Source organism: Hetaerina americana, unplaced genomic scaffold, assembly GCF_022747635.1.
Source record: "Hetaerina americana unplaced genomic scaffold, ioHetAmer1.1.p SCAF_1, whole genome shotgun sequence".
Taxonomy (NCBI): Eukaryota; Metazoa; Arthropoda; class Insecta; order Odonata; family Calopterygidae; genus Hetaerina; species Hetaerina americana.
In genome coordinates, this window is record NW_027286069.1 from 76,009,968 (window position 1) to 76,027,906 (window position 17,939).

Below are 17,939 nucleotides of genomic sequence, written 5' to 3' on the forward strand. Positions count from 1 at the left end.
TTACAAATCTAGCGCCTCTACCGCTGCACGCGATCCAATTCGCTTCGTGAAGATTTGTCTCAACACAGCACTTCCACCTTTACATCGGACTTTGAACATTGACATAACAATTTGACTATTACATACACCCATGCCTTAGATACAGGAGAAACCACCTGGGCGGGAATCGAACCCGCGACCTCTGGGTTGGCAGACGAGGACGTTGGAGGTCTATTTAATCGAATTCACTGTTAGGGAGATAGTTTGCTCTGAAAATATGCTGGCTCGTGGACTTGATTTGCTGTTGTACTTAAGTCTAAGCAGATGAGTTGAGATATTTACCATAATACTTCGTAACCAGTTTTTGTCGCAGGAACTCACCAAGGCTTTATTTTAAATTGTGAAGAGGTAACGCGCATAATATCCTACTTTGCCCATGCATCCCTATGGCTCTGCCAGGATAAACACAATGCATAACCGTTTCGTTCTTGTTTGGCATATTAGGTTATATATTAGTATTTATTAGCGTATAATATTAGTGAATAGGTGCTTGCATTCTGCAGGCAATGTGCTATAAAAAACTGGGCAATGGCGTTTAAGCATAAAAATGCGCATTAGTTATTTACATAAAATAACTAATGCGCATATTTGTGGAATTCATTTAAATTTTTATAATAAATTTCATATTTCAATAGTTTCATTAGGCTGCCATAGCTGCTAATGTGTACCTGTAGGTACATAGGTTGTTAGAATGTGAAAATTTGGCAAGAGCGTTTCTGTCGACCTAGTTTCTGTACGTTTTACGGTTGCATGTTTTCATGATTATTTTTTTAAATAATTTCGGCGACATATCAAAACTTTTCTTTTGATGCTGTGGAAATGTGATGTATATTCGCTGATCAGATTGTGAAAATCGGTAGTTTTAGAGTTTTTAGCAATGAACATCTTCAACTTCTTTCAAAGACGTTATTTTACAATTTTTATTGCGATTGTATCCAGCCTTTTGACTGCAAAATGTTTTTTTGTGACATTTGTCCGCGTTAGATCCTTGGCATGGAGATTGCCGTTGTAAAAATATTACAAATGAAGAGGAGTGGAGAATTTTTGACATCAAAACGGATAGAAATGCCATTATTGATATATGCTATAATTACGAGTGTATATGTAGGGATTATTGCTATCTCCCGACAATCGCATATCCCCATCGCTATGTATTCATTTAGGCCCTGAATCCGTTAATTTAATGCCTATAAATATGAACATCGGCTCAGTTAGAAACTATTTTAAGTCACGCATTCCAATGATAATTCCAAAAATCACTTTAAGAGACCTTTAATGTCGTAAATTCAACGCTACTCCTGTTAAGAAGTGTCTAATGGTAAAAAAATCGTTAACATTTATCGTTCAATGGTTTGGATTATTCTTCACTCACAGTTCCGAGTTCAAAAACTCTGAAAAATTGAACAGTTGTCAGTAGCTCGAGTTAAAGGCACGAAAAAACTGAATGATTAAACCTGCTAAAGCACAGACTCTGTGTGATGCTGCTGTCTTCAACGAAGCTGTCAATGTATAATTTGGGATATAATGTTTGCTGGATCCAAGCGTTGTGCTCGTGTATGGCTGGGAGAATTATTTCACCGCAGAACTCATTTCTGCCGAATAGGTCAGAGTTCATGTTTTTCGTGGGGGCACATCAAATGAATAGAAAAAAATATTGGGAAAGTAATTTTCTTGCTGTATAGGCGTTGGCGAAGAAATGCTTGGTGGATACAAATCTTTATCTTTCGTCATCCCGTGCATCATTTTCAGCAGAATTGCATTGAATAGTGAGAAATCTCAGCAAAAGATAATTTACTCGCGATTCTTTAATAAGAATTCAAATGAAATTTTATTTTCAGAAGGTCGTCATGTCACTTCGTAATGCGAGGAGTCATTTGATGCGCAGCGGCAGAGAAGTTTACAACTTACGGACAGGGATACTCATACCTTTTTTGCGTTCAAGATAGGAAATTTGGAGAATTTTTTTTATTTTTTGTGTGCATGGGTGGGAGAAGAGAGGGGATGTGATCCTTAAGGCCCCCTTGAATTTTTAAACAGCTGAAATGTTCTCTTTCAGTTCTCAGTTCTATGCTATTGTCGGCACGGAACGAGTTTTCATGCGGATGTTTATTGGAAATTTGGATGGGTAGTTTACGAAACAACTTCCGCAACGGGCCCCAGCATTTCGCATTGATCATCTCTTAGGACTCGTTGAGTGATTCGCTAGCACACAGGTCATTTCCGTTGGGGAAAGGAATTCGGTTCTGCATCAGACTCTGTCTTCTTAATGGGAAATCTCGATGACCTCGTCGAGCCGTCTGAAGGAGCAAAGGACATGGCGGGGAGGAGGAGGGTGGGGAGAAGTTCAATAGGAGGGAAATCCACCAACAAATGCGGTTGCATGGATATTGTCTCGACCGATACAGCGCGTCGGGGCGAATCATCGACGGCGACAAACGTCTGCGCATAACTCATCGCTTATGTCTTCGCAAGAAACGGAAAAAAATAATGTGGCGGTTAATTTCTCGAGTGCCGCCCTCCTTTTATACTCTTGGCACGCGGCAGAATGCCGGAAATGCTTTTCCCCCAGCATATCTTACGACCGCTCGGGTGTGTTGCCTGGGTTGAGGGGCGTCGTAAAGAAATCGCGGCGTCCGACGCGCCCTAACCATTCCCCACTTCTGGCCGGACTCTTTGCGTGCAATTAGATTCGCTCGGAATGCGCTGGTGGCGTTTGTGGAGGGTAAGACGTAGGGGGGAATAGGGTTGACAATTTTAGTACAGTCTCGGAGCGCTTTCCCCCTCATTCCTCCCTCGACCCCTGCCATCCGTCCCTCATCCCGCTTTCCCTCCATCACTCTCCTATATCGCCACACTCCTTCCTCCCTGATGCTTCTAGCTTCTCCGCTTCCCACTTCTATTCTCTCTCCCCATGGTCTCTCCCTCTCAGTCCCTTCCCCCTTTTCGTTTAACCCATTTTTAAGGTTTTGCAAGGTCAAATCTGGGGATTGCGACGTGCTCGAAGTCGGACCCGAGGATAAACCTCGCTCGGACCCTCCGTGGCCGGAATTGCATTCGTTTCTGCCCCCCCCCCCCCCTCCTTCACTCTTTGCCGTCGTCGTGGGAAGCGAGTCCCTTGAGTGCTTTGGCACGAGAGCGTCAACGGCTAGGCGTTGCTCTCATCCTCCACATATTCCCGGTGGCCATCTCTCTCAGACATCTATGTATTTATTTACGGAAATACAATTTTGAGGAAATGATGAAGGATCTGAGCGTCAGCTGCTACATATCTCCTTACAAATAGCCCGGGACGGAGTGGAATTCGCTTGCGGCCAATGTTAAAATCTTCTCTATTGCTGTCGGGGTCCTTACAAAATACATAATGGTAAATGCATAGTGTTAAGGAAGAATGAAATTGGTTTATTATCTCAGCAATTAATCATAACGATTCAATTGCTTTTAATTTTATTATCAAAACTTATTTTTAATCTAATCATGATGCATAAACTAATTTTAAGGCATTATGTACCTGGTGTACGAATTTTCTAACCGACTAGACTGTGATTAGAAATTTAATCTTAATGTCTGGAAAAAAATTGTTCCTTGGCATTTAGTGTTCGCTTATTCGGCACTCCGAAATCGGTCGCTAAACATACGCTGCCGAGAGCGATAATAGACTTTTGCCATGTACTTAGCCATTTGTGTATTATGAATGAGTTATGGAAGCTCGAGTGATAGCACCCTTGAAATGCATAGACGTTTCGGAAGTGTGCTTAATTAATTCTTTTTGGTTTCTAAGAATTTATTTTCCTTATCTTTTCATTGAACAACTTACGATTTAACCGTAAATTAGTCCTTAAATATTAATATTTGTAATCCAGAAGACAAAAAGTTAAAAAATTGTATCCTCTGGCGCCAGGAATCAATCCTAGCGTGGTATTCGTAAATGCTCTGCTACGAGTACTCTTTCGAGTTCGTAATGTTCTCTCCATCCAAATTCTGCTGTCTGTATCTCGATTCTCACCCCTTGTCCTTTCCTCGTTCCTCTGCCTCCTCTGAATCCAGCCCAGTTATGGGGCTCGAGAGGAAAGTGGAAAGCCTCCCTCGCGTCCCACGTCCTACCCCACCCCCCACCCCTTATGCCATCCGTCCCCTCCCTCCGTTTCTCCCTCCCTCCACCCTTTCCATCCACAGCCGAGTCCGCTTAGCTCGATAGACGCATCTGAGGGAAGAGTTGACCCAGACGACACGGAGGCGGCCAGACCTCACTCCGCCCCCTCTTCCCACTCCCCTGAAATCCGTGCAACCTTTCTCATTATTCCTAATCCTCCCTCTGTCACACCGACTTCGTCCTCTGCCCCCTCCCTCTTTTCCTTTATTTACATTCCTCACCTCAAAACCACCATTTTCATCTGTATTGTCATTTTGGCCGCACTGGCCGTGGATGTGCAAGGAAGCGTTTCAGTGCTTATTGTTTCATCTACTGAGTGGAAAAAATATTCCTCCGTCTATGATTTTCCGCTGTGATTTTTAATTCCCTGTTCCGTCCTACGGATCAATCCCTTTCTTATCCTCGTTTTATTTTCGTTCCATCATCTAAATTATTTTCCCACAAAATAAATTAATTTTCTTCCGATGAACTCATCGATCGTTGCTCAGGAGAAAATTGGTATATTTCTTTAAGGTAATGTTGCTCCATAACAGCGAACAATAAAGTAATTTCATGTCGAGCCTTTCAAACGACCGTCATGACAGTCGCCCATAATGATATTATATCCGTTAATATCTGCAATTAAATTAATTATGTTAATTTTTTCCCCTTTATTTTAGTTCTGAGGCTTATTGATAGGCAAAAAATATTTAGAAAAAATAGTTTATGTAACATTTCACCTTTATTTGAAGCGTGAGGCAGTAAGTAATTCAGCAGTCTTTGGCCGGCAGCCAATATGAGATTTCGCACAAAAATAAATAATTCCTATTTATACTCGGAGGAAAGTTTAACCCCTTCCCAGGGTACATCCAGTTTAAAAGGCGGTTCACAGCCACAGATTTTGAATGATAAAAATTTGGATTGAGTTATTCATTCCACGTTCCATTCTCATTGCAATTCAGGGTACGCGGTATCCGGTGGGTTATCAAAATTTCCAGAAAAAATTCAATTAAAAAAAATCAAGTTTTACCAAATGCGTTCGAAATCGTCTGAATTTCCTGAGTTGGCAACGCCGCAAATTCCCCTCCAGTGTACGTTCCCACTTCCCCTCCCGCCCCCATTTCTCCTCCAGCCGAGGACCCTTTCCCCCCCTCTCCCTGGTTGCCGCCCCTCCTGGTACTCCCACCCCCCTGAACTTTACCCGCCCAACTCCCGACACAAGAGTGCCGACCTCCTCCAACCTCCAGCCTTGCCACCACCCTCCCGTCCGCGCTCTTCATCCCCCCATTCTCTCCTGCGGTTACTTCACCCCAATCTCCCACTCCCTCCCTCATACCCAAAGCTCTCTCACTTCGGAACTCACTCAGGTCATGCCAAATCCCTTCCCCCTCTCAGCAACACCTCCATTTAACGCCCTCCCCGAGTGTCTGGTTGGTCCGGCTGGAATTTCTTTCGGGGACCCTCGACTAGCTTTGCCATCCGACTAATTTTACTCTTTAACTAAACGTGGAGCAGCCCCTCTCATTCCCCAGTCCTCACGCAATTATTCTTCTCCCTTCACATACGTCGCGTCCAGCAATCCAGGCGACTCTCTTTAAGACGCCGCCCTCTTCAAGCATGCCGATTATTTGCCGGACTTTCGCCTCACGCGTTAAGGAGTTATTTTCCGTATTTGTCTGCCAAGGAATATTTCATCCGTAATCGTTAAATCCACAAGTTTACGGTGGTCTCTTCTGACTTCGAGGCCCAGGCTTCGACTCCTCGGGGTAATCATGCAATTATTTTATTTTGGAATATATTTCTGCTTCAATTCTCTATCGGAGAATACTTGAATTGCAACGAATCGTCCGTCGGACTACACTTTAGAATGTTAACGCACTGTCTTCATTTTCGTTTCGCTATAGTAGACTTATGATCTGTTCATTGTCTACACTGTCTATATATACACGTATATAAACATATATATCACTCAAGATGTGTGATTTTTCCGATACCAGATCTTCCTGGGAAAAGGGGATCGAGATGGTGCTGTGGCTAACGTACTGGCTTCCCAACCAAAGGGCCCGGGTTCGTATCCCGGCGACGACATTTATCAGTGGTGTCCCGATCCCTACTTGAGGTGCTTTGTGAAGGGCACTTTGAGTGAGTACGCCGTCCATCGGATGGGACGTTAAGTTGCAGATCTCTTGGCGCCTTTCGTTAAGAGCAAGCTGATGTCGACGCCAGGTTTCTCTCCACCCTTCATCCTTTCCTGTCCATCCTTCTACTCTTCCTGGGAAATCGTAGCCGGCACAGGGAAAGTAACCCCCCCCCCCCCGACCCTGAATTATGAATTTCACACGCTTAGTAATGGGTGAACTCCACCATCACCTGCCAAACCGACCTTGGGGTTGATTGCTGTGTTTATGGTTTATATGTATCATCATACATCTTGGGTATAATACACGGGAGACGCGGTAGCCCCGTAGATTAATCTTTGGACTTGGAGGGTCAGGGTACGATTTCTAACGTACTGATTGGATATAGCCTTTTACGCTGGTGCGCATACGCCTAGCCTATCTGAAAGACGAACGGCCAAAGTGAATGCATTTCGTAAAGCTGTTCGTAGCTGAGATTATGTTTTCAGAAGGGATATAATCGAATATTTACTCTTAGTTAGGCGCTATTCACGATTTTTTAAGTTTTTTTTTATTTTTGAGTAAATATAGACTTGCATAAATATATTTGTATGTTATATGGATGCTGCCTCATTTTAGGAGAAAGGTAGTGAAATTTACCTTAGTATTTCGTTTTTGTACATAGAATTTTCTGAAAAAGTCGTCAATTTCCTCAGCCTTAGTCCGGTGGGTTCAACTTGGTGTACGTAGTCCCTGCAGCTAGTCCTCTATCGTAGGCATACCGACAGTCCAGCAACAGTTGTTGAAGGTTTAATGAAGTGCTCAGCTTTTTACGTAGCATGGCCATTGCGAGCGTAGTTCTTCTCAGCTCTGGACTCGGCTCCTTACAAGGGTTTCTGCCCTTGTTGGCGAGAAGTTAACAGCTAGCGTGGACCTTGCCTAAGCAAACTCATGAGGTGGAGCTCAAGCAGTGGAGCAAGTCGATTAATTTAATTCTCTGTGCGAACTCGTGGTGTCGTAACACTCTTCTGACCACTGCGTCCTTGTGACTTTCGGAGTAGAATGTTGTGGTAAAGGTTGATTCCTTGATTTTGTAGACTACAGAATTTCTCCCACGTATCAAGCACCTATGGTATCTTATTTACTTTAAAACATCATGGCTTTAGAGCCATCAACATGGAATACTAAAGGTATGATTTGGAGGGATCAACGTAAATCATTCTGAAATCGATTATCTCGTTTGTGGGAATAAAAATTCAGTTGCATCTCTAATTAGTTTCTTTCGCCTTTAAAGACACTCCCACATGTTGTTTTTATTTTTTCATCAGGCATTATTTAAATCATATTAAAGTCCTGGGAGAAAATTTCTTAATTTATTTTGGAGACCCTGTTAAATAGCATAGGATTACTAGTGCAGTGGTGCAACAAAAATCATCATGGCAAAATTTTTATCTGGAAAAATCTGTAGTCGTTTCGAAAATATTTCCAGGGATTTTCTGTATCCGACGCATGTATGCACCGCTTGTCTATGTGTTGTTTATTAATGCAATCCATCTTTTCTCCCATGCTCGCAGGTGGAGCCGAGGAGGACTGCTGGGAGGCGTTAAAAGAGCAGAGCGTTGATGGGTGGCTCTGCTGCGGCCGCTTCAAGACTGCAAGACCCCGCCCTCCCCTCTTCCTCCCTTCCCGCCTACACCTCCACCCCCTTCGGCCACCGTCGTCCGTCCTCGGTAGCTCCCGACTCTTGTCACTCCCCCCTCCGCCGGGCCCGAGTTCACCCACCGACGCCAACGCCTGCAGACGCTGCCTCCCTCTCAGGTGAGTGAATGGGGCGGCGTGGATTGGACAGTGGTGGGGATGGGAACTCTTACTACCGGCACATACACACGCGTACACACATTACACACGCGCTCACATTGGTCTGGCGTCACGAACCCCTCGTATTCTCCTTATCTCCCCTTTCGACCCCTTTCTCTCCTTCCCTCTCATTTTCGTCCTCCCCTCTTTCTCCCTCTCCCCCTCGCATCCACCCTCTCACTCGCCCTCGTCTCGTCCATTTCTTTCATTCTCTCTTCCCACCCGACGCATCGTCCTTGGCTGTAGATGAATTTTCCCCTCATTTTCCGCACTCTTTACACTACTAGTACTAGCTATATTGTGGACCCAAGGAAGATCTTGGTCGAGTGATCTTGTTTCGTAGGTGAGCGTACAAGCACTTGTGCTTGCATTTTACCTTCTGTTCTTTAACGGATTCCCCATGCTATCTTCCATTCTGCATTGGGGTAGAAAAAAATATTTCGGTGGGAATAATAACGAGCACCATTTGGCTTATTCGAAGAACTTTGAAAGAGCTAATTTTGGAGATATGGCGCATAATAATTTTTATTGACATTGCTCCACGTTTACCTACGTATTACAAATGCCTCCAACTACGTGTTTATGTACAGATAAAACAAACTCGTGCCCAGGGAGTATCATGCCTCGCGATCACCACACGTCCGCGTTGCTGTTTACAAATTCTAACGAAAAGTAAATAAAGCTAATACATGTTGACATACGTGACAGTTAAGTAGCTAATTATTTTGGAAATTGAATCATGATGTCGTAAACTTTCTATTCGTGAGGTATAAAATGTTGTTAAGGCCACTGATTCACTAGGGAAAATCTTCTGTTTTAAACTATGCAATGCCACAAGTACTTATGTATAAATCGGGACTCAGAAAAAAGTATTCCATTTATGGTGTCTGTTTTTTTCCAACATTTTATTTGTTTTCTGTAAACGCTTTTAACTAATGGAGAAATGGGAACAGAGGGGAAAATAATTTTTTTGTTGATAGCCTAGCTGATGGAATAAACCATATATTCTATCAGTACGTTTTGGCTATCCATTTCCAACTGTAAACTATCCTAATCCACTTTAACGTCGTTTTTATCTCTGAGAGAAATGTTATGATCAGGTTACGTTTTGGCAATTCAGCTGCTTAGTTTAGAATTTGGAGATATCAAATACTCCCGCGTTTTTGGAGGCGTCTTCGGATTTAGGTCAAATACGACAGGGCAATGGAAGGGTAAAGGCAGATATGAACAACGTGGTAAAGACGAACCTGGAAAGCCCTCTGGCTAAGATAGTTCGTGATTCGTGAGGTTGCTGGTTCGTCTATAACTTCATACTCAATGACGCTACCGTATAGCTCATTTCACATCCATCACAGTCCTTGCTAAGCGAATGAGTGCAGTTTCCACTATTTGTTCTCCCTATCCCACAGCATGCTAACGATCGACGTTCCTTGTCACTTGGCATTATAAGCACAAAAATATAGAGTTGAGTTTTATAGTTTCAATTTTCCTGCCCGAAAATAGGATTAATGTGATTTCTCCCATTTTGCACTATTCATTATGTGTAAAGTTAAAATTGTTTTAGATTGAGTTTATGAGGGTCATTTGGCAAAGCCTCCGTTTTTTGGATGCATAAAAAATGTCGATATTTTGCCACTAGTATGGGATGAAGGAAATAAATATCATGTTTAGCATTCGCAAGGGGATTTTAAGTCAAAGATGTGCATGTATGTTGCTGTCAAAAAAAAAGAAGTGGCGTAAAAAAACTGCCAAATTCTCGAAACAAGTGAGTCCCGCTTTCAGTTTGAGAGGACGTGGTACTGCATGAATTTTTTATGAAAATAAAATGAAGCATTTACTTATGCAATCCAATTTTCATGTGTACATTTCCTGTTTTTCCCGTACACCCACGTTTTCTATGCTCTCATTTTCTATTCCTAGCGTCATAGGTGAGTGGAATCAATACATGATGATACAAACACGTTTCTGTTCATTCTCTTCCAAGAATCTTTTGGGTGTGTACGGGCATTAATTCTCCAGTTCCGTTTCCCACGCGCGACCATCCAATAAGCCGTCATCTCACTCCGGCCTTGGCTGCGTCTGAGACGGAACTACTTGCAGGAATTGGCAAATGCACACAGTTCGCGGCAAAGTGAAATTTTTTTTACTGGGACGGTGGGCGTTTCAAATACGAAAACTGATAGATAATTATTTGCAGTCTGCCATTGATGTCTTCTCTTTTCGTCTGATTCATTTTTAAGATAAGTCTTAAATTTGGCTATCGACGAAAAATTTCCATAAGACTGGGATTTACACCTGCTAAGAGAAATAGTGGCAGGTGTGAAGCGTTTGGTTTGTTAGTGTTTCTTGACCTCTAAGAGAGTATAGATTGCTCATCGCAAAAAGGGATCCTGTAGATATATAGTATTCCTACACGTCTTGCTTAGAGAAATGTTAAATCAATAAAATGAATGTTGTGGTCTTCCTAGAAAGACTAGGTCCCAGTCCATAACGTCTGAAAGGCAAAATACCGGGCTGTAAGTTTCGAAAGGAACTGAAAGCTCGAACTAAATGTTGACACTGAGGGAGTTGTATGTATTTACTCACCTGAACTTCAGTTTAAAATAGTTGAAACATTTGAAAAATTAGAATATTAAGTTAGCACTGATGAATAATTTCAAGTACTCAAAGTTCATATCACTTTCGCGGCCAATAACCGATACGAGTTGAAACAAACCAGCGTAGAACTTAGGATTTTGCGTATAATTGTGTCAAGAAAATATAGTTGTTCTCTGGGGTCAATTGAAATCATATCTTGTTAAATCAATACAGCTGATAATTTCGACTTTTAGGACTCAATGGATTCATATATGTTTAGAGAAAGACTATCATATTTCGTGCATCATAGTCTCGAAAATGCTGCATCAATAAACCGACTATTAATTATGTTACGTCGTGCATAGTAATAAATATAGACAACCAATGCTCTTTTTTGCCGCAAAGACTCTTTTGGTTACACTTTATTTCAAAGAATGTTGGAATGATGATAAGAAAGTAACATAATATGGACTACATTCAACAGGAAAGTTGTTTATTATTCAACTAAATTCGCCACATTACAGTATCTTTGAGACTCAGTTGCTATAATTAGTATATTTTCTGTGTGACGCGAAGTCTAGATATTGTGTTAATTTCCTGTCATCAATATGGAATTCCAATTTGAGAGTCTCATAGGAGTCTCTAACTTCAAGAATCGCTTGGGGATTCTGAACTCCAGAAGATTACTAACAGAATGCCTGGGCTGAGCAGCAATCGTTGAAACGGGTTTGGTTTTGCTTTAATGGTTGTTTCCAATCAAAATCGAGCTGGTCCACGTTTCTCTGTTTGAAAATTAATGTAAGTGACTCACCGGAGATCCACTGTAGATGCTGTGAAGACAAACAAAGATTTTGTTTTCCTTTTTTTCTCCCTTGCCAGACAGTGTTTATGGTATTCATCTTGGAGGACTCACAACAATGGAACGATTGCCGACATTTCCTTCGACCTACCTTTTTCTTCCGCCGCCCACTCCCTCGCCATTCCACATTCCCCATTTTACCTTTCCCTCGTCCTGCGTGACTAACACTCGCCTACCCCACCTCCTCTCCTTCCGGAGGGATTCCTTTACCCTCCTACTCCCAAGGAAGTTGTCTTCTGTCTCTCTCTCTCTCTTCATTTCACACCCACTGAGCCAGACGGTAACCTAGCCGATCCACCAGTTTACCCTGGTCGCTCTGTCGGTTTCATTTGTTCATCTTGTTTTTAGAATTGGTCTTGACTCAAATATAAGCCGTTTCTGTCATAAAGTGTTGGAAATTAAATATTTGCGAATGTTTGTTTCGTTTTCTATAAAAAAATTATTGATGTAATCTTAGTTTTTCGAAGACCATAATGAAATAGTTGGACTTACTTTAAAATATTGTTCACGTATTACGCATAACGTATCATGCGTTAGTATGAAGCCGGCCAGAAACAGTTTTTTGTTCCAAGACATTGTGTCTGCTTTCCCTTTAGTATTATCATAGCGCCTTTTTGGATTGGTTGCTTATGTTTTACATGTTGTGGATTGCCAGAGTCGTGGTGAGATGGCATCGAGTCATTCTTTCCCAAAAATTACCTTTCCGTTTGAATGTAAATCCATAATTTTGCTGTGGATGAAGGAAGAAAGTATGTGGATAATAAAGAAACCTGTGATTAACTGCAGATTCATGAAGGCTATTTTCATGTGTACATTCTCTCTTCATTTTATTTATTTATTTATTTTATTTATTTATTCAGTATAAGTCCGAAAACAGCACATTCTGGCCTTTACATCGAACTATTAACAACGATAACAGTGATCACATTTACAAACACCCAAGCCCTAGGTGGAGGAAAATTCACCCAGGCGGGAATCGAACCCGCGACCCTTGGAATGGCAGACGAGGACGAATTGTCCGCGACGAAAAGCACTCCAACAAAAAGTATAGATTTCTAAGGATATCGCTAAATTAATTTTCACCTCCCTTAGATATATACTATATATATATATATATTTATATAAATATTTATATATATATTTATATAAATATATAAATATATTTATATATATGTATATATATATATGTATATATATATATATATATATATATATATATATATATATATATATATTTCATCTTCCGCACTGATACCGGCATTCCGTTTCCTTCCATTCCCGGAGGATGTCCTCGCATGACTCACCGACGTCCACGTAATCTCAAAAGCATTTTGCCAGTTGCATATAGATATCGAACTCACGTTATCTTCTTTTCCCAAGAGAATAAATTCCAATATCTTCATCCGTCGAGATAACTTCCCGAGATCTTGGAAAACGGAACGGGGCATGTTTTTTTCCCCTACGTCCTCTCGAAGAAAAAAATAGTATAAATCAATTAATGCTTCCGATCGGAGGAAATATCGACCGCAATCCTTGCGGAGATAAAAGGAGAGGGACATGATAGAGAGAGGAAAGAGATTAAAAACCTCCAGCGATGGGGGGAGGGGAGAGAAGAGGTGAGGCCGGCACGCACACTTGCCGAGCAGTTTGTCGATTGGTGAGGATGAAGGGAGCTTGCCGCCGCTCGCCCCTCGTGGAAACCGAGTTTCGGAATGAGTGAAACCGAAGCGCGTCCAGCCGTCTGACTTGAGACGCCCGCCCCCGGATCCCCTCGGGTCAGCCGTTTTGTTTCCTTCTCGCGGATGTCGTCATGGAAACTGAATTGCGTGGTCTTCTTTTCTCCTCACGGATCGGGTTCATCGACGAGGCCCCTCGACTCGGTGAGCGGACGCGTCGGGTAGCCATCATCTCGATGGCATGAGGAGTGAGCGGGGCTGACGCTAGTCCATTTCCAAGCAGGGACCTTTTGGGGGAGGTAGAGCGACGCGGAGGTCATCCGGAAAATCGTCGCCCCAGCTAGTCGCGAGATTGCCGGGATCCTATCCAGGGGCATCGCTCCGTACCTGCTGAAGAGAGGCCGTCCGTCGGCGGACGGGATCGGAAGGTAAAACCCTCGAAATCCGAGTCATTTGTCGTCGGCTCCGTGTCAACCGTTGGATTATCACTCCCTTTTGTCAGTTCCTGTCATTTTCAGTCAATGCTCACCGTCTCCGACGCGTAACTGCATTGATCAGTGTCAGAGGAGCTTCCTTTTTATTCTCGTCGTATTTTCGTTTACGCAATGCACGGTGGACTATAAAACTTGGTCGTGAAAATGTGATACTTATTTAATAAATACAATTTTTTATACGGCCATATGGGGAAATAGACAATATTGATTCAGCGGATCCGCATACTCATTTCATATTATTTTTAATTGGACTTGAGTTGTGGTGCCTCATCATTTTTCTATCTTATGCTAAGACCATTCGGCAGTGTATGTGTAGATTTACCGTAAAATTGTTGAACAGCGTAACATCACTTTTATTTTTGTGTTAATTTTCACTCCCGAGGTGATCGACCCATTTTTCAGTATTCATCGCCGGGTCAACTCCTCTTGGTGACACATAGTGAACATTTTTCCACTTCACTTCTCCAAATGATCCATTAAAGTGAAATCCTTAAAGCCGCTTGACCTCTAAACGCATTAATTAATATTTCCGCAATGTCGCCTAAAGCGAGTCATTATAGCAAACGCTAATTAGGATACTACCTTCAAACATTTGAAAGTTTAAGGTAATTTTCATGCTGTGGCTGAAAGCGTGTTTTCCATTCCTCTTTCAACTTTATATGTCCATGGGTTGTCATTTGAACAGTGAAAGCAGGGCGCCATTGATTTGATGAAAAACGATGGGTGGAAACGAGAGAAGGGTGTAACTTCAGTCATATGCAGAACTGGAAATGCTTAAAGTTCTTAACGACTTTCGGAGTTTTCATATATTTGATACACGTATCAAATCATTTACACATTCTACCCCTGTCGGTCCCCACAAATCAGTATGGCATACCAGATCTTTTGCATTGTCTAAAACCATTCCTTTCGAATTCCTTTGGCTTTGGTACAATTCCTTTCGAAAATATCTTTGAAAGGTAGGCAATAGGAAATTTCGATTTATTTTCCAATCGCTTTATTATAAATCGCCGCTTGTGTCTAGAGTTATTTGGGGAGACCTATTGCATTTTCTCTCCTTACAAAATTTTTAATTTTCTTTTTTTTAATCTGACATTTTCCATTGTTCATCATGCATGCTGTTCTCAATATGCCCATTGCGCTCGTCACTCAGCTTAACACTAATAATTTTCGTGCACCTCCTGCTGAAACGGTAATCTCAAATCACGAAAGGTGCGTCACTGCAATAAACGGCGGTGCCGTTGAGCAATCCTGTAGCACAAAAAAGCATATCGCAGATGTCTGGTTGAATTCCTGAGATCACTTTGGATTGCTGCGAGTGCCGCCACGTGATCCCACATCTCGACCTCCATTTCCCTTCACGTATTCCTCTTCCGTCCTGCTCAATGCTTTCTAGGATACCACGTTACAGATATTGCAAATCACATTTCCCGTAAATTGCTGAAATCACACATTTTTAGTTCTCATTTCTTATGGAATGAATGCACTCTGCTGCATTTGAAGCTATTATGTTCCCTGATATCTTCCTCTTTAGGAAATTAATTCAATTTCTAGCCCTGTTGTAGTGGTCGGTGTTTATCTGACGGGTTGTATTGTGTACCTGAAATGGGTGAAATTGTTTTTGTCAAGAACTCCTGCTTTTTTTCTTAAATTTGTGTCATCAAGTTCATGCAGTTTTTGGTAAACGCCTTGATAGCTAACCGACCTGTTTCAATGACTTGTACTGTTGAAATTATTTCCGTCGCTTTCTTCTCTCATCTACCTCCAAATTGGCTCCCGTATCTATTTAAATAATATGTACGCTAATTTTTTTACCCTCGGCGAAACCGCGAAAACTTGTTTTAACTTAAAAGTCTTAGTTTAGATGGCATTAACTTGCGAAATTCGTTATTCAGATCGTTGCAACAACTGACGCATTATCTTGAATGCAGCATAAATAATATTCTATTCGTCTGGTTTGGTCTGTTAAATGTTTTGAACGTGGCCCTGGAATGATCAACGAGAAAATAAATCATGCCTACCCAGCGCATTGCTGGAAGAGGATTAAGATAAAGACAGGAATCCTGGTGAAGGAAGCAAACGTACCTCGTCTTGGCAGCGTTTATTTACGCGTGAGGAATGCTAATTATTGATTACTAAAGTCTTCTAAAATAATCTAAATTAAGGAACTCAAGTCTGACGGATGATAATTCCGAGTTTCAGTGCCGGGCAGTGTCTTGAACAACTTCATAGCTGTTAATGATCTTCATTTCATTAGACCCATCCATACCGGGTTGCGGCACGAAGATTTCAGTCGATAGATTTTATATTAAATGTCCGTCTTAGATATGAAATGAACGTTTTGCCGCTTCCCTCAGGTAATTTCTGATAATTCGATTGAGTAAATATTTAGGCTACAATATTTATGCAAAGCAATGCAGGGCTGATTGGGAATGCTGGTTGAGAAAGCCCAAGAACCCTTTCTTATTAATTGTGACGCTAGGTTTTTATTTTTTTAATTTTTATGCATTGAACCCATTCTGGAAAAGTGTTGGGTCAAAACTTTTATGCAACACCAGATAGATACTCCGAGGGCTCACCAATGGGGATTGGGTAAAATAGGCCTGGAAATAGACAGTAGGACACTAATTTGGACACTCAGGACACTCTCCTCCTGATTAGGCTCGTGGTGGCAGAGCTGATAAGCGGCCATAATGCCGGGCCTAATTGAATTCCGCGCCTTCTGGAAACTTCAGGCGACGGTAAATGCCCCGATCACGCCTGATGCTAGTGAAGTCATCGCTGAAACTGGGATCAATATGTCCTTTTAGAAAAAATATTCGGAAGCCTCAAGGAGGCTCACGAAACACGGAGGTTCCTCGTTGACGGGGCGCGAATAGCCCTCTTTCCTTTTGAACCGAGGTAACGTAAAAATATGAATCGAGGGATGCATGAATAGAACTCTTTACTTGTTGGATGTAGTAGCCATTGAGGCTTATGCATAACCATGCCGGTGATGTGCATATTATTCTTGAGAAGATGACAGCTCGCAGAAGATGGAAGTGAGTCGGCCGTAATATGTTCCGACTACATGTATACAGGAGAGGAATGATGTCGTGTGTACGTTGGAGTTGCATGTGGTGGCATAGAGTGGTAAGAGAGACGTCCATCCAAGATTACTCCGAAATAATGTTTGAAGGAGCTCTAGGATTTTAGACGGCATTGTGTGTGTAGAAATCTTCTGGATTCTGAGAATATTGTGCGCTTTGTTTTCCCCTTGTGGTTGCCGATCCTCCCTCGGTAGTAAGTGGAAAATATATACCTAAACCCACATGGGTTGAGGACTTCATTTCCGTTAAAATGTGGCAGGGAATGAGCGATCTTCGGCCAACCATTGGTCAGCTTAAAACAGACAAGGATATGCTTCCTTGTGTATCTGGGTGAAAGGTGTTCGCCGGTTGGGCAGAAGCAACGCAGTCTGGTCCTACCATATTCGGCAAAGCCCTCTCAGTAGCACACACTGAGTGCGAATACCAATTATAGAGGAGTATTCTTTTTTAAACTGTCGACCAATTGTTCTTATTTCTCTAACGTGGCGCCTATATTTATCTGACTTGGCGCCATTTTCCAGATAATAAAAACGGCAGAGGAGATAAAACCGTATTGCACTGTCTCCAATACGATGGACGTGATTCGAACGGAGACACTCCGTTTGGAATCTCATTTGATATTCCATCGATGGTCTAAAGTGTTGGTTGTTCATTCGTGCCCTAGTTTCTTTGGTAACCCATGAAAGTTCATTTAGTGAGAAGTGGTTAACGTTATTTTGTTAATTTCTTGGCACCCACATTTGTTTTATCGAACACGAAAGCAAGTCACCCAACAGCTAGGGAGAACACACTCGTGTATTCATTGGGAGAGAGGGCTTTGTTTTATTTTTTTTGCGATGGCCCTTAATGTCTGACTAACGGGGACTTTCGGAAGCCTTGACGAGCTTGACTAGTCAAGGCTGCCGAAAGGTGCTATTATGAAGTTTGGCTTATTCTGAGAGACGGTCAAAAATTCACTCGCAGAAAAAAGAGAATCGACCTAATGTGGCGCATCATATGGTAAACAAAATATTGCAGCACGGCTGTGATAGTTGGTGGGCTCAATCGCGACGGGTGTGGATCCACGCGCCCTAGTCTCATCCATTTGCTTTGATATCATCCT

At 42.1% G+C, this 17,939-nt stretch overlaps 1 protein-coding gene across 3 annotated transcripts in view; it reads left to right on the top strand.

The window, feature by feature from the left end:
• The window catches only part of Hr39 (Nuclear hormone receptor FTZ-F1 beta), a 218,210-nt gene that overhangs the window by 67,846 nt on the left and 132,425 nt on the right, over positions 1–17,939 (top strand). For all 3 annotated transcript variants that reach the window (XM_071591831.1, XM_071591823.1, XM_071591840.1), the window contains exon 3: positions 7,860–8,103. The gene's annotated coding sequence lies outside the window, so the exon portion shown is untranslated. The remainder of the gene's footprint in view (positions 1–7,859; positions 8,104–17,939) is intronic.